Source organism: Rhinopithecus roxellana, chromosome 5 (genome assembly GCF_007565055.1).
Source record: "Rhinopithecus roxellana isolate Shanxi Qingling chromosome 5, ASM756505v1, whole genome shotgun sequence".
In the NCBI taxonomy this organism is placed as follows: Eukaryota; Metazoa; Chordata; class Mammalia; order Primates; family Cercopithecidae; genus Rhinopithecus; species Rhinopithecus roxellana.
Window position 1 is genome coordinate 126,788,263 of NC_044553.1, and position 16,593 is coordinate 126,804,855.

General features: G+C 40.3%; 1 protein-coding gene across 1 annotated transcript in view; it reads left to right on the forward strand.

The window, feature by feature from the left end:
* OCA2 (OCA2 melanosomal transmembrane protein) overlaps window positions 1-16,593 on the forward strand; it is a 349,097-nt gene that overhangs the window by 315,118 nt on the left and 17,386 nt on the right.

The window sequence follows — 16,593 nt, forward strand, 5'->3', positions numbered from 1 at the left end:
GTTTTGTAAACAGCCCGGGAGCTGTTGGACCTGCAGGCACCAGATGGCTGAGTGCCCTGGCCGCCCCTCTTCTGAAGTTGTGCTGGACGCCAGCATTCGGCCACAAGCCCGTCTGGGACCTCTGGGCAAGGTGGGCCACACAGGGCACTGCTTTTCCCCTCTGCCTTCTTGTTTAGCCTCACTCATGGTCCTCAGTGCAGACTCTCATTGTCTCAAGTGGATGGACAGAATTCTGCTGAGTTTTATTGGGCCACAGGAGTCAGAGACAAATTAGGCCCTTCTTTGGCCTACAGTAGCTTATGCCCTAACAGGGAGACAAGCCTCCACTGTGACCGCAGTCCAGTGTGCTGGGTGATGTGGTTGAGGTACCCAGGAATGCTGGGGTGCAGAGGAGTGAGAAGTGAGAAGCCACAGTTGCTAACTTGGCTGTGGGTGCATGTCTCGGGAAGTTACGGACCTTATGGATGGAAGAAGCTGCAGGGGGCCACGTGGCTCACGTGGGAGGTGAGGCTGGATGGTGCTGACCACCCTGGAAGGACAGTGCAGGCTCTGCAGATGAGAAGCTTTACCCAAAAGCCAAGCCACTAGATGATTTTTAGCCATAAAACCCAGTTAGATTTCCACTGCCACGTAAAGGATGAAGTAGGGAAAGGAAAGTTGGTTGGGCAAGCAGGCCAGTGGCACAGTGCTTGGTCCATTCATGTGCATAAAAAGCATGGATTAACGAGAAAAGAAAGCAAGCAAGAAGGAAGGAAGGAAGAAGGCAGGCAGGAAGGAAGAAAGGCAGGCAGGAGAAAGAGAGAGAAGAAAAGAAAGGAAAGGAGAATATGGTCCCTCCTGTACTTTAAGCCCATATAAGGCTGTGATGTTCATTATGCATCTTTTTGGGTATTGGTGTCTGGCTCTGTGACTCCATACAGAACCCCCAGTGCATGGTGAGGAAATGCATGAACTAAGCACGAATACTTCTCACCGCAGGCTGTGAGGCAATGGGAAGTGGAGACACAGGGCCTTGGGCTCCTCCTCTCCTTGGGAGCCCGTCAGAGCCCATCAGGTGGAACAGAAAAGGAGTGACAGGCAAAGGGGGACTCGTAGGCTTGAGAAACATTCAGATTAGGAAGTCAGTTCCACTCCATCATAAAGCATTGGCAGATGTTTCCTGCTCTGGGGAGAAAAACAGAGGTCTAAAAGAATCTTTAACTTCTTCTTTTCTGTGTTTTCCAAAACAACCCCGTAGTGTGTCTGGTACCCTGCTCAAGAGTTCCTTTGCTGGGGCCACCTCCTGACTGGCCATCTGAGTCTTCCCTGCTTCTCCTCAGGATCCACAATATTAAAAAATAAAATTTAAAGATTTTATATTTTGTATCTTATACGTGCAGTAGAATTCAGTCATGTGCTGTAGAGCCCCGTGAATGTTGAAGAATCCGTAGCCACATACATAGCAGCACAACTAAGACAAGTGGCAGGTCTATCACCGGAAAAACACTCCTTTCTGCTGCCCCTTTGTAGACAGCCCTTCCCCTGAGCAGCCCCTGGCCACTGCTGAGCTGTTCTCCCTGCTACAGCTTTGCCTTCTCCAGAATTTAATGGCAATGGAATCATAGGCTTTTGGGTCTGGCTTCTTTCATTTATGAAAATGCATTGGAGATTGATCCATGTTGCTGCTTTTATCAATAGTTTGTTCCATTGTATAGCTGTGTATGGTTCTACTCATTAAGAGTTTGTCTTTTCATCATTTGAAAGTCAATTGTTTTCCCTCCAATTTGGGGCAGATACATGATGCGTATTTTGGGCATATACTCATGGACATGTTTTCATGTGAACATACATTTTGTATAGTTTGAACAAAGCTGCCTGGTACCAAGTTCCATGCAATTTGATGGCATGATGGCAAAAATTCTATATCCTAATTCATTATTTAAAAAAAAAAATCAGGGCCAGGCACAGTGGCTCATGCCTGTAATTCTAACACTTTGAGAGGCAGAGGCAGGAGGATAACTTGAGGCCACGAGTTTGAGACTAGCCCAAGTAACATAACAAGACCTCATCTCAGCAAAAAATGAAAAGCTTAGCTGGGCATGGTGGCACACGCCTGTAGTCCCAGCTATGCAGGAGATTGGCATGGGAGGATCACTTGAGCTCAACAGTTGGAGGCTGCAGTGAGCTATGGTTATGCCACCACACTCCAGCTTGGGCAAACAGAGCAAGACCCTGTCTCAAAAAAAAAAAAAAAAAAATTCAGGGTAATTGAGGTATAATTGAACATAGTAAATTTTACCATTTTAAGGTGTATAGTTTAATCAGTTTCAGCAAATATATACAATCATATAACCACCACCTCAACTGAGAGAATATTTCCATCACACCCAGAAGTTTTCTGGTCCCCCTTTACATTCAATCGCTTCTTTCCAGTTCCAGCCCTTGGCAAGAATTCATCTTACTTTTGTCCCTCTAGTTTTGCCTTCTCAAGAATCTCATAAAAAAGGAATCCAGTTTCCTCCACTTACCGGGATGTTTTGGATATCCAGTCATGTTTTCGTATGCATGTTTTTATTGCTGAGTAGTATTTCATTGCAGAGATGGACCACATTGTGAACAGAGGTCTTTGTGTGGATACATGTTTTCATTTCTCTCGCAAAAACACCTAGCAGGAGGGCTGTGAGGCCAGATAGTTTGCTCTGCCTAATTTTCCATAGTTGCTCTGTCATTCTCAATCTTCCAGTAATGTATGAGAGTTCGTTTTTCTACGGTCTAATCAGCACTTGGTTCTGTCAGATGTGATTTTAAGCCATTCTAATATGTGTGCAGTGGTATCTCACTGTGGTTCTGATTTATATTTTACTAATAATTAATGATGTTGAACATATATTTATGTTCTTTGGTGAAGTGTCTGTTAACGTCTTTTGCCCTTTTCAGATTGGATTATTTTCTTGTTGTTGAGCTTTGTGAAGTTTTCATATTTTCAGAATATTAAGTCCTTTGTCATCTTTGATTTGAAAAATTTTCTTGAGTTTCATTTCTTCATTTTTCTAATAGTATAGTTCTCAGACGAAGTTTTAAGTTCTGATAAAGTGCAGTTTATGAACTTGTCCCTTAGGGGATCATGCCTTTAGTATTATATTTAAGAAACCTTTGGCTAGCACAAGATCACAAAGATTTTCTTAGATTTTCTAAGTTTTACTTTTACCTCTAAATCTATGATCCGCTTTGAGTTTAGATTTATTTTGTTTGCATATAGATACCTATTCATTATAGTACCATTTGTTGAAAAGACTGTATTTTTTCATTAAATAGCTTTTGTACTTTTGCTAAAAATCAAATAAAAAGCAGACTAGGCAGACATGTAATAGGTGATGCAGGGAATGTGACAGCCAGAGTAGACTTTGATAAGCTCCCCTGTGTCCCTGAGGGCATAGAAGGCTGAGTATGTGCACAGTGCTGCGTGTGTACCTGAGAGGCCAGAGGGGACTTTCGTGAGCTTTTCATTGCTGTTTACATGAAAAGCCTCATGTAAGAATACAGTCAGAACAATAGCTGACTTCTCATCTCATCAGAAACAAGTGTAGGACCAAAAAGCAGTAGCATGACATTTAAAGTGTTGAAACGAAAATACAAACTCAAGAAACAATTTCATTTATTGAAAAACTATTTTTCAAAATGATGTTTAAAAAAAGGATATGATCAGATTTAAAACAAAACAAAAGAAAGACTCAGAGAATTAATTGTTGGCATACCTACCTTGAAAGAAATACTAAAGAAAGGAATGGAAATTGCAACAGATGATAACTTGAATCCCATCCCCACCCCCGGCCCCCCAAAAAATAAAGAGCGCTGGAAAAGGTAAATACATAGCTATATAGATGAGCCTGAATAAATACATTTTTGTCTTTTCTTCTTTTAACTAATTGAAAATAAAATCACATACAATGACACGAATATGCTTTTGGCTATTTTACCTACAGAGATGTAATATGTATTATAATAGTAGCATAAAGGAGGAGGGAAAGAATGGGCTACCTTAGAGCAGAATCTCTAGGTTTTAATGAAATTAGGTTACTATTAATCTAGGCCAGATTGTGATAAATAGGATGTATATTGAAATCCCAACAGCAATTACTAAAAACAAATTGAAAACACGAAGTAAAAATAGCAACAAAGGAATTAAAATAGTAGGTCAGAAAACATCTATTTAACGTAAGTGAAAGTAGTAAAAAGAAACAGGAACAAAAATGATGTGAGACATAGAAAACAGTGAAGTAGCAGATATAAATCCAACTACATAAACAATTACATTAATATAAATATACCAAAGACTCCAGTTAAATTGCATAGATTTACAAACTAGATTTTTAAAAAACAGTTTCACTCTAATCTGTTTACATATTTAGGTTTAAGATCCAGATTTAGGTTTAGACTAAAAATACAAATCGGCTGAAGATAAAAGGAAGGAAAAAGATAAATGGAATGGTGCAAACATAAGAAAGCTGAAATGGCTGTACAAATGTCAGACAAAATAGATTTAAAGTCTGAAAATACTACTAAAGAAGAAGACAAAAGTCCTCCTAGCACATTTTTATTAGGACCAATAAATCAGGATGATATAACAACTGTTAATATACATACAACTAAGAACAAAATTCCTAAGTGTATGAAGAACAAAACAAGTAAGTGGAGACTGTAATACCCTCTTCTTAATAATGAATATAACAACTAGACAGAAAAATCAGCAAGGCTATAGAAAATTTGAGTAATACTCACAATTACTTGACCTAATATCTACAGAAGACTCAACCCAACAAAGGCAGAATACACATTGTTTTTTTCAAGCTTACAAAGAACGCTCTTCAGGATAGACTATAAGCTAGGCCATAAATCAAGTACTGATACATTTACAAAGACTGAAATTATACAAAGTATGTCATCTGACCACAATAGAATTGAATTAGAAATGAATCATAAATGGATTTGGGGAAATACAGAAATATTTGGAAATTAGACAGCTCACTTCTAAATAGCCTGTGAGTCAAAAGAGAAAACACAAAGAAAGAAAAAATTTTGAGCAAAATTAAAATATAAGCATAATCTATTAAAATATATGAGATATAACTCAAGCAGTGTTTAGAAGGAAATTTATGGAATTGAAGGACTATGACAGAAAAGAAGAAAAATCTGAGAATATTAACCTAAACTTTCACCATAAGAAAGTACAAAAAGAGGCCGGGCGCGGTGGCTCAAGCCTGTAATCCCAGCACTTTGGGAGGCCGAGGCAGGCGGATCATGAGGTCAGGAGATCGAGACCATCCTGGCTAACACGGTGAAACCCCGTCTCTACTAAAAACTACAAAAAACTAGCTGGGCGAGGTGGCGGGTGCCTGTAGTCCCAGCTACTCGGGAGGCTGAGGCAGGAGAATGGCGTCAACCCAGGAGGTGGAGCTTGCAGTGAGCTGAGATCCAGCCACTGCACTCCAGCCTGGGCGACAGAGCGAGACTCTGTCAAAAAAAAAAAAAAAAAAAAAGAGAAAGTACAAAAAGAAGAGCAAACTAAATTACAGTCAATTGGAACGAAGGAAATAATAAACATAATAGGGAAAATATAATATTGAAAATAATAGAGAAAACCAATGAAATCCAAATTGATTCTTTAAAAATCTTGACAAAATTGACAAACTCTTCATGAAACGAATAGAGGAAAAAGAAGACCCTAATTGTCAAAATCAGAAATGAAACAGGAGACATTACTAGCCGCCTTTCAAAAGTTACAAGTATTATAACAGAGCACTGAACAATGTTATGCTAACAAATAAGACAACTTAGATAAAATGGATACATGTTTAGAAAGTCACAAATTTACCAAACAGAACCAATGAGAGCTAGAAAATAGAGTCTTATAACAAGTAAATAAATTAAACTCATAATTAAAAATCCTCGTATAAGGAAATTTAGGGCCTAAATGACTTCACTGTTCAATTCTCTCAAACACTGACTTTTTAAAAAAATACCACTTCTTCAAAAACTCTTCTAGATTTTTTAGTACTGTCCTAATGCCAAAGGTTGGCAAAGCTATTACATGAAAATAAAACTGCAGATGACTATTTTAGAAATGTAAATGCAGAAATTCTCAACAAAATATTAGTAAGTCAAGTCTGGCAATATATGAAAGGATTACTGTCATGACCAAGTGAGATTTTTACTGGTAATGCAAGATTTGTTTTAACATTCAAAAATCAATTAGCCTAATTACTCCATATTTAAAAGTATAAAGGGCAAAGAACTCCCACATAATTATCTCAACAGGAGCAGAAAAAGCATTTGACAAAATCCAATACCCATTCATGATTAAAAGTCTCGAAACAGTAGAAATAGAAGGGAACATCTCCAGCCTGGTAAAGGCCGTCCACAAAAGGTTCTCGAGCTAGTGTCATACCTAACAGTGAGAGAATGAACGTTTTCCCTCGGATTGAAACTTGCTACTTTGATTCATTATTGTGCTCATGGTTCTGGCAAGTGTAATCATATAAGAAAAAGAAGTAAAGACATTCAAGGAATGTCATGGAAAGGAAGAAGTAAGATGGTTTTTATTTACAAATGACAGAATCTTGTATTTAGAAAATACTACGAAACCCACGAAAAATTCTGTAGAAAATTTATAAGAATGAATAAATTCAGCAAGTTTTCAGGGTACAAGATCAATATACATAATTCTACTGTATTTCTGTGTATTAACAGCAACAATAACAATAATCTAAAAGTGAAATTAAGAAAGCAATTCTATTCAATAGTATCAAAAAGAATAAAACAGGATGAATTTTAGCCAAAGAAGTGCAAGACATGTACACTGCAAACAACATGGCATTGCTGAGAGTAATTTAAGAAAGACTCAACTAATGGGAAGACGTTCACATTCAAGAACTGCAAGACTCAGTATTTAGATGATAACTCTTCTCAAGTGGAGCTGTAGAGTCAGTGCAATTCCTATCAAAACCCAGCAGGCTTTTTTTTCCCCCTCAGAAATTAACAACACAATTCTAAAATTTAAGTGGACATTCAAAGGACCCAGAATAGCTCAAACATCTTGAAGAAGAACAAAGTTGTAGGGCTTACACTTTCCTATTTAAACACAAACTGTGAAGCTACAGTAATAGAGGCAGATGTGTTCCTGGCATAAGGATAGAACATAGATCAATGGGAAAAAATTCAGTGTCCATAAATATATTTAAAAGTTAATTGATTTTCAACAAACTACAACGGCAATTCAATTGGAAAAAGATAGTCTTTAAACAAACGGTGCTGGAACAATTGGATTTCAACATACATGAAGATAAAGTTAGATGCATATCTGTATCTATGGATTTACCTATTCCAGAGATTACAAATAAATAGAATCACATCATATATGGCCTTTGGTGTTGGCCCTCCTTCACTTAGCATAATGCTTTTGAGGTGCAGTCACATTGTAGCGGGTATCAGTATTTCATCTTTTTTTATGGCAGGAAAATATTCCATTGTATGTTTATACCATAGTTTGTTTATTCATTCATCAGTGGACATTTGAGTTGCTTCCACCTTATGGCTATTATGAATAATGCTATAAGGAACATGGGTGTACAATGATCTTTTCAAGTCCCTGCTTTCATTTCACTGGGGTATACCCGGAAGTGGGATTGCGGGAACATATGGGATTTGCTGCTGAGTAATTTGAGGCACTGCCATACTCTTTTCCATAGTGGCCACACAATATTACATTCCCCCTAGCTGTGCACAAGCGTTCAAATTTTTCCACATCCTCTTGAATACTTCTTTTCTTTTTTTTCTTTATTTTTTTTCTTTTTTTTTTTAACTAGCCAATCTGATGGGTGTAAAGTGGTATGTCATTGTGGTTTTGATTTGAATTTCCCTAGTGATTAATAATATTGAGTATCTTTTATGTTGGCCATTTGCAGATATTCTTTGAATAAATGGCAGAATAATATTCCCTTACACAGATATACTAGCTTTTGTTAATTCATTCATATCTTAATAAATATTTGGGCTGTTTCTACCTTTTTGCTATTGGAAATAGTGTTGCTATGAACATGTGTCTACATGAATTTGTTTATGTACCTGTTTTCAGTTCTTTTGTGTACATACCTAGGAGTGGAATTTCTATATCTGCTTTATTTTTGAAATGTGTTTTTTTGCTCTGCATAGAATTTTGTGTTGACATTGTATTTTTCTAATACTCCAAAGGTGTCACTCTAGCACCTCCTGGCTTGCATAGTCTGATAAGTTTTCCACAATTCTCATCTGTGTTCTTCTGTATGTAATGTGGTTGTTGTTTTTTCTGTCTTTGGTTTTCAGAAGTTTGTATATGGCATACCTAGGTTTGGTTTTGATTTGCTTGCTTGGTGGAGTTCATTCTGCTTGATGTTTTCTGGGCTATTTAGATTCGTGGTTTGATGTCATTTAATTTTGACAAATTCTTGGCTATTTTTTCTGCCCATTTCTCTCTCTCTCTTTTTCTGCTTCTTGGATCCTGATTACACATGTTGGATGTTTTGATGTTATTCCACAATTCATGGATGCTCTGCTGTTGGTTTTTCCGTTCATGTTTCAGTTTGGGTGATTTTTGTTGTTCTATTTGCAAGTTCACTAATTCCTTTCTGAGATTTGTTAGGCCTGTGGTGAGCCGGTCAAGGGCATTCTTTTTGTTAATATGGTTTTCATTCTTCCCATCTCTGCTCAAAATACCCATTTGATTTTGTGTGGTGTCTACATTTTCCATTAGGCTTTTAAACATAGCAAGGTCAGTTATTTAAAACTTCTGATCTGAAAGTGTCATACCTGAGTCTGGTTTCATTGGTCGCATTATCTCTTGAGAGGTTTTTTTTTCCCCCTAGCTTATTTATATGTCACAAAATTTTTGTTGCAAGGTAGATAGTACAAACTAAGGCAAATATTCATTTGTGCCTGGAAATGAATACTTTTCCTTCCATTAGGCCTTTAAGGTGGGAGTTTGATTCAGTCTAGCCAGGAGGACTTGGTTTGTGGTTTGTTGTTGCTATGGTTACCCTCAGTGCACCCTAACCTTCAGATTCCTCTCATGGTACCTTGCGTTCAGTGTGGAACTGGTTTGCCTGAGCGTTTTTACCAGTGTGTTTTCCATCCTCACTTTTAGGTGTTTTCTTTGAACTGATTTGCAGAGACAGGCTTCCTCTATGCTCCTGCCTTTCACCCTAAAGTGACTACTACATGCTATTACTTGTTGCTTGACACATTCACCTGGTGGGGCTGTGGCCGGTGCTATCCTCTGCTATTCTGGTTAACCTTCAGCCTTAGGCAGGTGCCATGTCCCTGTGTCTTGACTATGTGGCTTTTGGTGCTCCTGCCCCTCCCCACGCTGGCACCACAGTCCAGCTTTGCTTCTTGCCTCTCCTCCCCTGCTTGATGGCTTTCTTTCTGTGCTTTCCCCTGGCGGCAGTGGGTTTTCATCAGCGCCCTGGGCGTAGAGTGCTTGCTGTCCTTCTCCCATAAGGATGTCCTGGAAAGTGATCCAGGTCTGGCTTCGCCCATCTTCAGTGCACACTCAGTGAGGTTCACGCTGAGAGGGTGCAAGGGAGTGTAAACTCTTTTACTTGAAGCTTCAGGATTGCTCTCTCCTCTTGCTAGTTCACATCTACCCTTTGTCAATTTGTGAGGAGCTTCTGGCCAAACTCTTCATAGTGGTGTCTGGGGTATCTGGCATGTATCTTCCCTGGCTAGCAGCTGCTCACATCCCATTTTTCCTTGCAGGTGCCTCCCTGTCTTTATATTTCTGGTTAATCAGTTGCATCAACACCTCACCTCCATGATGCGTTCAAGAAAAATTTTTAATTTGAAGTTTGTCTGGACTTTTTTTATTTAATTACAAGATTGGTAGTGATGTTCTTGCCAGCTTCCTTCTGGTTGGAAGCCCTGAATGGGAATTTGAATTAGCAAGATAGGATCACTTTGGTTCATTCACTAAATCGAAGTGTAATGTGTGGAGAAACACATTCTACAAACTGACCTGGTCTTTTTCTCTTTCTCTATAATGTTCCAATAATTCACCTTCACAGGTGCTTCAAGAAAGACTTTCACTTTCATGCTTGGGGTCCTCTGCTCACTTACCCAGAACCCCCCGACCCAGGGCCTGGACACTGCTAATGAGCTTATTGTTCTTACCCAGAACCCCCCCCCCCCCCCACCCAGGGCCTGGACACTGCTAATGAGCTTATTGTTCTTACCCAGAATCCCCCACACCCAGGGCCTGGACATTGCTAATGAGTTTACTGTTCTTACCCAGAATCTCCCGACCCAGGGCCTGGACACTACTAATGAGCTTATTGTTCTTACCCAGAACCTCCCCCCCCACCCAGGGCCTGGATACTGCTAATGAGCTTATTGTTCTTACCCAGAATCCCCCGCACCCAGGGCCTGGACATTGCTAATGAGTTTACTGTTCTTACCCAGAATCCCCCGACCCAGGGCCTGGACACTGCTAATGAGTTTACTGTTCTTACCCAGAACCCCCTGACCCAGGGCCTGGACACTGCTAATGAGCTTATTGTTCTTACCCAGAACCCCCAGCACCCAGGGCCTGGACACTGCTGATGAGTTTACTGTTCTTACCCAGAGTCCCCCGCACCCAGGGTCTGGACACTGCTAATGAGTTTACTGTTCTTACCCAGAATCCCCCGCCCAGGGCCTGGACACTGCTAATGAGTTTACTGTTCTTACCCAGAATCCCCCCACCCAGGGCCTGGACACTGCTAATGAGTTTACTGTTCTTACCCAGAATCCCCCCACCCAGGGCCTGGACACTGCTGATGAGCTTACTGTTCTTACCCAGAATCCCCCGCCCAGGGCCTGGACACTGCTGATGAGTTTACTATTCTTACCCAGAATCCCCCCACCCAGGGCCTGGACACTGCTGATGAGTTTACTGTTCTTACCCAGAATCCCCCACCCAGGGCCTGGACACTGCTGATGAGCTTACTGTTCTTACCCAGAATCCCCCGCCCAGGGCCTGGACACTGCTGATGAGCTTACTGTTCTTACCCAGAATCCCCCGCCCAGGGCCTGGACACTGCTGATGAGTTTACTGTTCTTACCCAGAATCCCCCCACCCAGGGCCTGGACACTGCTGATGAGTTTACTGTTCTTACCCAGAGTCCCCCCCACCCAGGGCCTGGACACTGCTGATGAGTTTACTGTTCTTACCCAGAATCCCCCGCCCAGGGCCTGGACACTGCTAATGAGTTTACTGTTCTTACCCAGAATCCCCCCACCCAGGGCCTGGACACTGCTGATGAGCTTACCCAGAATCCCCCCACCCAGGGTCTGGACACTGCTGATGAGCTTACTGTTCTTACCCAGAATCCCCCCACCCAGGGCCTGGACACTGCTGATGAGCTTACTGTTCTTACCCAGAATCCCCCCACCCAGGGCCTGGACACTGCTGATGAGCTTACTGTTCTTACCCAGAATCCCCCCACCCAGGGCCTGGACACTGCTAATGAGCTTACTGTTTAAGGTGCAGTTTGAACAATGTCTTCTTAATGAAATAGTCACAGATTATCACAATGGACTGTGCTGTCTTACTGGTCCCTTTAGGCCCATGATTACCTGTGCCTCATGCAACTTTGAACACCTTATACATTTTCCTATAAACCCATAGCCCTGTTTCAGAGTCCAGTGTAATAGATGTTGGAGAAATGATTTAATAAACAAGGGCCAGTTGGAATCACACACGCGACATTATGTTAGTGAAGCTGTTTACGGGTATGTCCGCTCTGCAAATTTATGACCTAACGAAGGCAATAACTGTCTTATTTACTTTATAGCCGCTATGGGGATAGTAGGTTTTCAATGCATTATATTAAATGAGCAAAAAAATTCAAGGTCTTCAAAGGTGGGACACCCATTGGCCCCTCCAAAGAATCAGGGAGGGAAGGGAATGAACCGGAAGAGAGAAGGATGTTGCATTAGCGCCGTGAGGGCATTAAGGGGCAGCTTCCCTCCAGGGCCCACTCTGCTGAGGCATGACCCTTCAAGACACTCATAGCACAGTTCTGAAAAATCAGTTTTGAGGGGCATTCTTTGTCAATTAGATGAAAGAACTGACTGCCAGTAAAACAAGCAAAAGATGTTCAAAGAATGTTATTATTAGAAATGTCACCTTTTATGTGAATTGACATTTGTGCTGTGGTTTTTCAATTTTGCCAACAAAATACAAAACGAAATTTGTGATAGAATTTTCCCTTATCCTGCATGAGAACACACTCTCAGTGAAGTTCTGTTGGGAGACACTCCACATTCGTTTCTCTTTAGACAACTGTGCTGTGTGTTGTCACAGAGGCATAGAATCTGGAAGGTGAAACATCTTTTTTTCTTTGATTGCATTTCATTTGAGGTTGCTGTATCTGGGGCTGGGTTCCTTCAGAAACAGACTTAGCAGCTTTAATTGCTTTACAAATATAGCTTTACTGTAAATATAAATCTTCTTTATATTTACTATATATGGCTATTATATGCATATTTATACATATATACATATATACATATTTTTATATATTATATACATATATTTATATATGGCTATTATATACATAGGAAAATTTAAAAAGACTATTATGATATTAGAGGGCAAAAAAGGGAAGACAGAAAGAGATAGCAAGAAAAGGACTGGGTTCATTTTCCAGTTCTTCAAAATCAGATGTACGTTGCAATAGAACAAAGACTTGTGTGTTTTCCATAGTGTGTCTAGCACAGGAATGGAGCCTGGGACATCGTAAATGCTCAGAAACATCAAATAAAGGAGTTAATTCCAGCAGATCGCTTGACTCCTCAGACCTCAGTTTCCTCATGTGTAAAATGAAGGCTTAGATGAGATTGCTTTCAAGATTCTTTCTCATTTTAAAATTCTAAAACCTTATTATAATTTTAATGTCAATATGTAAGTTACCTTTGAGGCTTTCAAAATCATTTTACTCTCTAATATGGCTTTACTCTCTAACAGGGTATTTACTCTCTGGTATTTACCATATGGTAAATACCTTCAAAGGTGGGATTTACCAGAGAGTAAATACCCTATCAGAGGGTAAAATGATATTAATAAATGGTTCTAATGTATAAGATAGAAAAGAAAGGAGGAGGCAGCTATTAAAGAGGATAGAGTGCACAAAAGAAATAAAAAGATGTAAGGATCTTGGTTTAATCTGCTGAGATTTAAAGATCTCAGGAAGTCAGTATTAATCAATAGTAAGGTGCTGGGCAAGAATTATTTCAACCAGGGAGTGACTAAGCGATAGTGAGGCACCCCCCCCCCCCAACCACAGTGTCCCACCTGCTTATGTGCTGCTGGGATGGTTTGCTTTGAATATGTGAGGTGGGATGGACACTGAGAAACTAGCTCTTACTCAGAGGATGGGAGCTGCCAATGATTTAAACATCCCTTCCACCTGAGAGAGAGTGGTAGGAGCTGGGTGTGCTGGACCTGAAAAAGAATACAAGGGAGGCTTGGTAGCTGCCTTCCGACACCTGAGAAGAGATAGGATGTTTCCACATCGCTGCAGGGAATAGAGATGGGATCTGTGAGTACAAGTCAGGTGACTGAGCCCACACAAGGGAGGACGATGAACCATCAGCACTGACAGTGGAATGCTTTATTAGGCAGCAGACTCTAATCCTGGAGATGTCCAATGAGCTTAGAGCCTTGATAAAATGATGCATTTGATGGACAAAATCAGGTATTTCTTGAGTGAAGTTTATGAGAAGAGACACTCAGTTTAGAATGAAACAGACAAGGTACTTTTATATAATGTCAGAATAATTCTGAATTAGGTCAGAGCTTAGTTTATTTTTTTCTTCTTCTTCCTCATAATTTGTGGAGAGATACAAATATGAACCATGAACTTTTAATTTCCATGAAAAAAATCTAAAGTAGCTAAAACCGTTTTTGGTGGTTGGTATTTTCCTAATTCTTGGTCCTACAACCTTGTTTCTTCCATTCCTCTTCAGAGGGTATCGCCTGAGAACACTGGTTGTTTGAAGTAATTCAAGCAAGAGGATTTCCAGGTCAAACTCATTCTGAAAACACTGCATAATACATCCAACCCTTGGAGAACCACAATTCACATGAGAATGTTAGACTCCAAGGAGCCCTGTAATTAATTACCTAAGTAACCCGAGTTGCTCTTCAGTCAGTGTTTCTCAAATTCATTTGACCTTGGAATTTCATTTGAGTAACACTCAGAGACAGCTAAAGGAGCCCTCCTTGGGAGTTGGGGCAGGCAGGCATGAGCCTCTGGGCATCTCTTCTTATCAATTCCGTCGGCTTGGACCTCAGCACAGGAAGTCTTCCCAGGCTGCTCAGGAAGCTTGCACTATCGTGTTGCGCAAGAGAGTGCCCTTGCTGGAAGCCAGGGCCCATATTCCAAAGGCGAATGCCCAGGGGGCCGACTGTGGTCAGGGGAGGGAGGTGAAGAACAGTGGTAGTCTTGGCCATACCACTTTCTCCGCTGTCCAGGACAGGTCAGTCTGGACAGGAGCACAAGAGAAGAGAAGGTAGCCTGGCAGGGAGGTTTGCAGAGTGCAGAGTTCACTTATGCCCCTCTCAGCATGTGGAGGGCCTGGTTGTTTTAGGGAAACATTTCCTTTAATGGAATTGAGCATGTGGGTATCAGACACATTAAAAAATCCCTTTGAGAGAACTCTGCTTTCAGCCATGCTCACTCTAACTCTACTTTAGCCCTTTCTTTCACTAAGGATATATTTTTGTTAGGGTAAGAACATTTAGCATGAGATCTACCCTCTTAGGTTTTTGAGTATATAATACAGTATTGTCATCTATAGGTATAATTCTGTACAGCAGGTCTCTAGATCTTATTCAAAGCATATCAGTATAAACAAAAGCACAAGGAAACACAAGGCAAGATGGCAAGAGAGAAAAAGAGGGACAAAAAGGCTATAAGACAAACAGAAAACAGTGAACAAAGCAGCAATAGTAAATCCTTCCCTATCAGTAATTACTTTAAATGTAAATGGCTTAAATTCCCCAATCAAAAGACATAAAGTGGATGAATGGATTCACAAAAGCAAGATCCAGCAAGGTGTTGTCTATGAGAGATTCACTTTAAATTTAAGGACACACATAGGCTGAAAGTAAAAGGATAGAAAAAGATATTCTGTGCAAATGGTAACTAAACCAGAAAAGGGTGGCTATAGTTACAGCAGACAAGATAGGCTTTAAGTAAAAAACTGTCACAAGAGACAAAGAAGGATACTATCTAATGATGGAAGGGTCAATCCACCCAAAATATATAACAATTATAAATATATATGCACCCAACATTAGAGCACCTGAATATATAAAGCAAGCATGACAGAACTGAAGGGAGACACGTACAGCAATACTTAATAGTAGGAAATGTTAATACTCCATTTTCAATAATAGATGGAACATCTGGGCAGAAAATCCACAAAGCAACAGGAGACTTGAACACCACTGTAGACCAAATGGACCCAGCAGACACATCCAGATCATTCAACCCAAAAGCAACATTCTTCACAAGTGCACAGGGAACATTCTCCAGGAGAGACCACATATTGGGTCACCAGATAAGTTTTAACAAATTTAAGAGGATTAGAATCATACCAAGGATCTTTTCTGACCACAATGATATGAACCTAGAAATCAATTATGACATTTTAAGTACTGAGGGAAAACCCAGTACTTTAATGCCTAACAGTTTTAGTAAACTTCTGTCTCATCTCTCTAGAGCCATTATTTGAGCCTTAGTCTTCTCTTCCGTAATGAAGGGGATAATGCTATCTAACCATTTCCAGGTTGTTATAAAAATTTCAAAAGAGGCATACATAGCTCGCAGCACAATGTTCAGAGTATAATAGTGCTTAAGTGAAATTCCTGCATGTTTTCTTTCTTTTTACCTCCTGTAAGAAGCCTCATTTATAACTTTCTATCAATGTAGAAAGTCTAATCCTTTTTCCAAGTCTCTGCCACTTGCCTTTTCCAGGCAAGAGCAGATTCTCTCAGCAGGTTTCCTCACTTGCTCTAGTTTCCATTTTCCTCTGTGTTTGCTTTGCTGCTGTGTGGGAAGGACGAGGGCCCTGGGAAATATCCACAACTTTTCTTCTCTCCTGCTACACCATGACCTCTGACATGACCATGTCTTTTTTTTTTTTTTTCTACAAGATATGTAATTTAAAAATGATATAAGCAGAATGTTATAGCTTTAAAAACAGATATGCAAGGGCATGTCTTCTGTGTGGTGTCTCTTGCTCTTCAAACCATGTGCTAGGAAGGGGGCCCGGAGTGACTGATTGAGTGTCAAATCAGCCTCAAACCTCCTCTCGGAGTGACCTCACCAAACACACACTCTTCTGATGGGACTTTCCTCTCTTTTGTTTTTCTTTCTTTTTTATGGTCACATTCTCCTGGTGCATATGAGCTAGTTTTAGCAACAGAAAAATGAATGCTGCCTAGGAAGAACTCTACTGAACAGTGTTGCAAAAATGGAAAGAAAAGTCATTTGGATTTTAAAATGCCCACTAGATTTTCATGGTTTCACAGTCAGC